This window comes from Pinus tabuliformis, chromosome 2_2, assembly GCF_031772625.1.
Source record: "Pinus tabuliformis cultivar Carrire ecotype Pingquan chromosome 2_2, CPIR1, whole genome shotgun sequence".
Classification (NCBI taxonomy): Eukaryota; Viridiplantae; Streptophyta; class Pinopsida; order Pinales; family Pinaceae; genus Pinus; species Pinus tabuliformis.
Window position 1 is genome coordinate 1,088,679,836 of NC_142300.1, and position 7,816 is coordinate 1,088,687,651.

Genomic DNA, 7,816 nt, shown 5'->3' on the forward strand with positions numbered 1-7,816 from the left:
CCATAGTGGGAATGTCACATTGTTACATCCTTATGAACATGGTAGGCTGGCTCTTAATGAGACCCCCTATCCTCTATCTGTAGGCAAAATTTTACACATTTTTATAATAAATAAAGGGAGGCTCGGTACTCCTTAAGAGAAGGGGTGGTGGAAGAAGTTGAACATATCAATAGAAAAAAATATACCCATAATCTCACTTATAATAGACAGAGAGGATTATAACCAGGAGGGGTGGAACCAGCATGGTAAAGATGATCAATTGATATTATATACAACAGAAATCAATTCAGTAAAGTAATATATAAATAATTGTGTCCTTCCCCATTCTTTTTAAGAAATCTATCATCAAGAAGTTGTCTTGTTAAAGATCATAACGTTAAGGATATTCACCTGCTTTAATAGAATCCATAATTCTCGTCCTTATAAAAGTATTGTACTTCATGCCATGAAAGGGAATCAGAAAAATGGGGTTGAGATTAGCTAGGAATAGTCCTGGAGTGTTGTTCAAAAATGCAAGGAAAAAGGATGTTGTTTACAAAACATGACTTCAAGAAGCAAAAATGCTGGTCCAAAGAAGGAACAACAAAAAATTCTAAAAAAAAGGTAGTATTTGAACAACAAACAACAAAAAGTGTTGTTCTGAAGTGGGAACAACAAAAACAAAAGTGTTGTTCTGAAGTGGGAACAGCAAAAACAAAAGTGTTGTTCCGAAGTGGGAACAACAAAAAAAAAGTGTTGTTCCGAAGTGGGAACAGCAAAGACAAACATGTTGTTCCAAAGTGGGAACAACAAAGACAAACGTGTTGTTCCGAAGTGGGAACAACAAAAATAAAATGTTTTGTTCCAAAGTAGGAACAACGAAAATCAAATGTGTTGTTCCGAAGTAGGAACAGCAAAAATAAAACGTGTTGTTCCGAAGATGGAACAACAAAAATCAAACGTGCTATTCCGAAGTAGGAACATCAAAAATCAAATGTGTTGTTCCGAAGTAGGAACAAAAAAAATCAAACGTGTTGTTCTAAAGTGGGAACAAAAAAAATCAAACGTGTTGTTCCAAAGTAGGAACAAAAAAAATCAAATGTGTTGTTCCGAAGTAGGAACAACAAAAATCAAACATGTTGTTCTGAAGTGAGAACATCAAAAATCAAATGTGTTGTTCCAAAGTGAGAACGACAAAAATCAAACATGTTGTTCCAAAGTAGGAACAACAAAAATCAAACGTGTTGTTCTGAAGTGGGAACAATAAAAATAAAAAAAACGCAGAAAATCAAATCAGCAATCATATTTACAATTTTTTCAAAAAGGAATAACTTTTTGCAATAATGACATTGCCGAAGGATTTCCTTCTGCAACTAAGATTTGCATGGTGGAGTCATGGTGTATCTGTTGGTAAAAGGACTCTCTTGTGAGTGGTTTTTGGTAGAGGCATACCCGATGCCCATTTTCTTTGAAGGAAAAACCATTCCCATCAATGGTGGCCAATGTAAGAGTGCCATTGTCATGTACTTCCTTTATTTCATAGGGGCCTAACCATATAGTCTGCAGTTTACTAGGGAAGTCTTGAAACCTAGAATCATAAAGAAGAGCCTAGTCCCCCTCATGAAATATCTTCTTCTTAATCAAGGAATTGTGCCACTTGGCTCTTTGTTGTTGAATGAGTGCAATATGTTGTAGAGCCAGTAGCCGAATTTCATCTTATTCATTTATTTGTTGTATTCTGTTGATCTGGGCTTGAGTTAAATCTAGTCCCACTTCTTGGGCTATCCTTAGTGTCTGTACCTCAAATTCTATGGGGAAAATGGGTTCCTTACCAAATACGAGCTGATATGGAGAGTATCCAGGTGTGTTCCTACAAGTCGTGTGATATGCCCACAAGGCCTCTGGCAATCAAGTCACCCGGTCTTGTCTGTGCGATGAGACTGTCTTTTTTAGAATAGCTTCAATTACTTTGTTGGTACTCTCCACCTTCCCGTTCACCTGCGGGTGATACAGAGAGGTAATTTTGTGAATAATGTGATGATTCTTTAGTGTAGCAGCAATCTTGTGGCCTACAAATTGTAGCCCCCCATCAGTAATTACTTCTCTGGGTAAGTCATATTGCATAAAAATTTTGAAAAGAAAATTAATCACTATTTTCTCTGTCACTCTCAGTAATGCTACTGCCTCCACCCATTTAGTCACGTATTATGTTGCAACCAGTATGTATGATTTCTAATTGGATGGTGGGTTGATCGGCTCGACGAAATCTAATGCCCATCGCTCAAAGGGTTCTATCACCAGCTGTGGATGCAAGGGCATCTCATCAAATTGGCCAGGGTGGCCCCTCCTTTGGAAACTATCACATGCCTGGACAAATTTCTTAGCATCCTTAAAAATCGTGGGCCAGTAGTAGCCCATTTGAAAAATTTTATGTCCAGCTTTGCGGTCTACAAAAAGTCCACCACAAGGTCCATCGTGGCAAGCTTTTAAGATATCATAAATTTCATCTTCCCTGATACACCTACGGATGTGCATATCAGTCCTTGTGTGAAAAAAGGTAGCCTCCAATCTAGGAGAACCGAGTGTTGCCTTGCACTATTAATTTCCTTTCTCCAAGTGTCAAATGTTTGGGCAGTTTTCCTACTGCTAAATAATTTTCCACATCTGCGTGCCATGGTGTTTTTATGGCCACAGCAAATAGGTGTTCATCCAAGAACTAGTCTTCTACCGTTATTGCATCATTTGTTCTTGGCACTCGGGAGAGGAAATTTGCCACAAGGTTTTCCCTCCTCGGTCTATCCTTTATAGTTATGTCAAATTCCTGCAAAAGTAGTAACCAACGTGTCACTCTTCCATTCGCGATGGATTTATTAGCTAAATATTTGATAGCAGAATGATCAGTATACAGAACTACAGGGTATCCAGTTATATAGTGTCTGAATTTGTTAATAGCATAAATAACAGCTAAAAACTCTTTCTCTGTTACTATATAGTTCAACTCAGCAGGAGTTAAATTTTTGCTAATGTAGTATATAGCGTAGGGTTTCTTGTCATCTTCTTGGCCAAGAACTGCTCCAACAGCTGAATCTGATGCATCTGATGAAATCTGGAATGGTATATCCCAATTCGGCCCTCGTAATACTGGTGTTGTTGATAGTAGCTGTTTCAACTCTGTAAAAGCAATGTCACATTTGTCAGTCCATATAAAATCAACATTTCCTGTTAAGGCATATAATGGTGCAGCAATTTGTGAGAATTTCTTTATAAATCTACGATAATATCCTGCAAATCCCAGAAAACTACGTACCTCTGTTTGAGTGTAGGGAGTAGCTAATAAGAGGATTACCTATATTTTTGCTGGATCTACCTGAATTCTAGTTGCTAAAATGAAATGACCCAGGATCAGGCCCTTTGTCATCATCATATGGCACTTCTTGTGGCTTAAGTAGAGCCTAGTTGTGATACACCATTCCAGGACTTTCTCCAATGTCTATGATGCCTATTCAAATTCATCTCCATAGGGTGTGAAATCATCCATGTATACCTCTAATCCTTCATTTATCAAGTTTGCAAAAATACTAAGTATGGCTCTTTGGAATGTGGTAGGTGCATTGCACAATCCAAAAGGTAATACCCTGTAAGCAAATGTTCCCCATGGGTAGGTAAAAGTAGTTTTATCCTGGTCTTCAGGGGCAATCTGAATTTGGTTGTAGCCACTGAAGCCATCCAGGAAAGAGAAGAATTTCTTCCCTACCAGCGTGTCTAGGACCTGGTCGATGAATGGAAGGGGAAAATGGTCTTTTTGCGTTGCTTTGTTGAGTTCTTTGTAGTCAACGCATATCTTCCACTTCCCATTCTTTTTAGGGACCACTACTAATGGAGAAACCCATTTATTATCAAATATAAGATAGATAAAATCCACATCTAATAGTTTTTGAAGTTCTTCTTTAACAATATCCTTTAGGTGAGGATTTAATCTACACTGAGGTTTTTGAATGGATCTTGCACCTTTTTCAATGTAAATGTGGTGCATACATAGCTGAGGGTCAATACCTTTCATGTCTGGGTAATCCTAAGCAAAAAATCCTTTATATTTCCTAAGGACTTGAATAAGTTTCTATTACTGATCATCACTTAGATTACTGTTAATATTCAGGATCTTCCCTGGCTCAATTTCAATAGGTTTGATATTATAGACAGTGGTTGTTGGTATTGGTTGGTCATTGATATCTCTTAGGGAATCTTCTTCAATTTCATTATCAAGGACTGCTTTAATCATGTGACATTTCAAACTAGATATTGTAGCCAGATGATTGATAAAGGTATTAATGACATCGTCTTCTATTTGGTTTTTAAATTCAAGGGAATCTACCACAGTCAATGGTGGCTGAATATTTTATGTTAAATATGTTACAGGTTGCTTCCTAGTTTTTATAATGGTTAGGCTTGGTTGAGCAGGAGGGTATAAGGCTAGATTCTTCACATCATTCCCTCTGGTAATGGTCATATTACCTATCCGGTAGCTGATATAAGCATCAGCAGTTGCTAACCAAGGCCTTCCTAAAATTCAAGGATGTCCATCTAGTCAATTCCTAGGATTAATAATCAAAAAATCTACCGGATATTCCCAAGTGTCTACATAAACCATCACATCTGGTAATGTTCCTTCTGGTCTAATGACTGAGCAGTCAGCAAGTTCCAGCAAGGTAGTTGTTGGTTCCAAGGCTGTGATGCCAAGTATTTTGCAAGTTGTTGTTGTGAGAATGTTAATGGCTGCCCCTAAATCAACTAAAGCATTGGGAAAACAACAGCCATTTATCTGCACTGTAACAATGGGTTTTCCCGGGTCTTCATATTTTACAGGTGTTTCTTTGCCTAGTAATAAATCAGACAAAGTCTCGACAACATGGACAGTTGGGGTTATTTTTGTTTGCCTCACAGACTTCTTTATACACAATGCTTTAATAGTTTTGGCATACATTGGAATGTATTGAATAGCCTGGAGGAGGGGTATTTTTATACAGATATTCTTGAGTTCACCTAGAAGATCAAATTCGGGATGTTCAATTGGGCGTGGTATCATTAATCTTTTTGGGAATGGTGGGGAAGTAGTTATGATCTGTTCGAGAGTTTTCTGCCTGACTGTATCTTCCCCTTGTTGATCGTTTACAGTCAAAGGCTTATTTGGGTGTGGTTCTTCAGGTTGCAGGTTTTTATCGTCGTCTGCAGCAATTATGCGTCCAGATCTTAACTTGAGTTCAATACGCTCTCTCAACTTTGCTTCAGGGTCCAGACCTTCAATGATTTGTACTTACTGGATCGGTCTGTTGTTTGGATTTGGGTTGGGTTGGGCTAGGAGTTATGGTCGTATATTAGATTGAGGATTTTGTTGCAACGTATAAGGTTTTGGTAAAGTAGGTTGAGACAGAGGGATTATTCTGCCAGAATGGTGGAGGGTAAGAGGGATTTGACCAATTATTATTTGGATTTGACTGGTTGGGCCATGGTGGCATAGAAAATGTTTGAGGTGGCCAAGTAGAAAAAGGTGGCTGGTTCTACCATGCTACCCCTAAATATTGCTGAGAATTATATTGCAAGGGAGGAAAGAATGAATATGGATCGCTAGGCATACCTGTCTGACGTGCTTTCCATTGACGATGCTGGTTTAGCAGATATACTAGTTCTACTTCTTCTTTTGCTTCGTTAAAGACTGCTTTTAATCCTGGGAGTGATGGCCAACTTTCTGTGGCATGCTCCTTGGTACATATGGCACACCTGTATCGTATCTAGCAGGCATTCATTGTGACTGTGTTTTTTTCTGCAACGGGGACAGAAAATAGCCAAATTATGCTCTACCTTGGCCTGCTTTTATTTAGCTTGCATGATATCCAATTGTGTCGTCAGGGTTCCTGTAGAAATTTTGAATAATATGACACTTATTCACAGAGATTATCCTGATTATACACTATTGCGGAATGCATGCATAATACATAACCTCCTCTACGTTGATCATCAATTTTGTGGAATTAAAAACAATTAAACATCAATCGCATGCGCACATTAACACAGTATGTAACTGGGAAAGCATACAGCTGAAAAACCCCAACTATTTGTATATTATATTGATTGATAACATGTAACAATACATAGTACAATACTCCTCGCAAGTACTCAGTACTATCTCCACCTGTTACACACAAACTAGCTCAGATCTGAAGCCTCAAATCTCCTCCACTATTTGCCTACCTCCATTACGCAATCCTGCAAGAGAATAGATGAGAATTTCTGATCCAAACTCGTATTTACCTTGGTTGAACCACGCAATCCGCATTGGCAATACTCAATCCATGCATGTGCAAATCTCATGCACAACTATAGTCACAACTGACAGTTGTCTTGCCCTTTCACTCACCTCTAACACTTGTCTCCACTAAACTGTCCATGCACTGAGTTAACTGATGTATTCTTTAGTTGCTTTATGAGTTAATAATTAGTGAATTAATTAATAATTAATTCACACAACTCATCACTAGTGTATTCTTTAGTTAGAATAAAATACAACTAGTTCAACCAAGTCAAACTGAACACAACTCCATCAACTCCACAATCAACATCACCAAACTCAACCACATGAGTTCTACCTGAAGTTCTGCATGCAATAGCTCAGCTGACCCACAAGAAAAGCGTATTTCCTTCTGACAGCTGCATGTGCCACATCTGTAGCTCAGACTGAAGTGCTCCAAGAGGATAAGATAATGTTTATACTCCAAATATTATTAAGAGCTAATAATATTTGACTGTTCTATATTTAGACTGGCAGTCTAAAAATAGACTCTGCCCATATGTCTAAAAATAGAAGTCCATCTTTTTTTACCAACATGACCAATCATCCACAAATAGCATCCTGCAACTCATAGACCATGATCCATATGTCTAAAAATAGACTTTGCGCCAAAAATAGCCTGCGGGCTCACTTAGTGAAGGCGACTTCTTTTCACTAAGATCCATCATCTTGTTGCATTTTCAACACTCCCTCTCAACAAGATATGGATTATCTGCAACCCCTATCCTGCAACTCTGGAATTTTCTGCATGCAACACATTTTCCCGGTCCACTTGCTCCAACAACACTTGGAACAAAAACACTCCCAACTGACCACTCTGTTGGGCTAGGAACATAATCTGATGCTGAAGCTCTACCTGCTACTGACAAGTGCTCCCTCTCTGACATCTGTGCTACTGCAACATCTCCATGCATCTCGCACCATTGCACACCTCTCTGTGCCACCTAGCACTGTGCAAAACACTTGTGCCTCTCGTATTGCTGCAGCCTACTAGCTATGCGTTGTCCTGGGATTCCCTATATTGTCGCTCTCTCTACTACTCCATCCGCATCTGTCTCTACCCAATAAATCAGTTCCTGCTACTCCACATCGGGGCTCCCGTAGCAAGGTCTCATCCAAGAGGTTGGGTACCTTAAGTATCCTGCCCCTCCTCCTTGGGACGATCACTCTATATCGCCCCACCTCCTACCTTGAGGTATGGCTGCATGTGATCCCTCAGCCCACCTGGCTCGAATTTCCCCCCTACTAGAGGTCTCTACATGAGTAGATGTCTCTACTCGATCTCCTCTTAGCTTCCCTTGTTGTGGCTGCTCCACAACCTCCTGAAGTTGCTGCACCAATCGTGGCTCCTCCACAATCATCTGAGACTTCTTCTAGCTTTGCATGTTGAGAGGTAATATACGCTCCCTCTCAACCACCAAGTCTCCATCAGTTGCCTTGCTGCTCAAGGCTTTACATGCATCTTGAACCTCAAGAGCACACAGGTTCTTGACC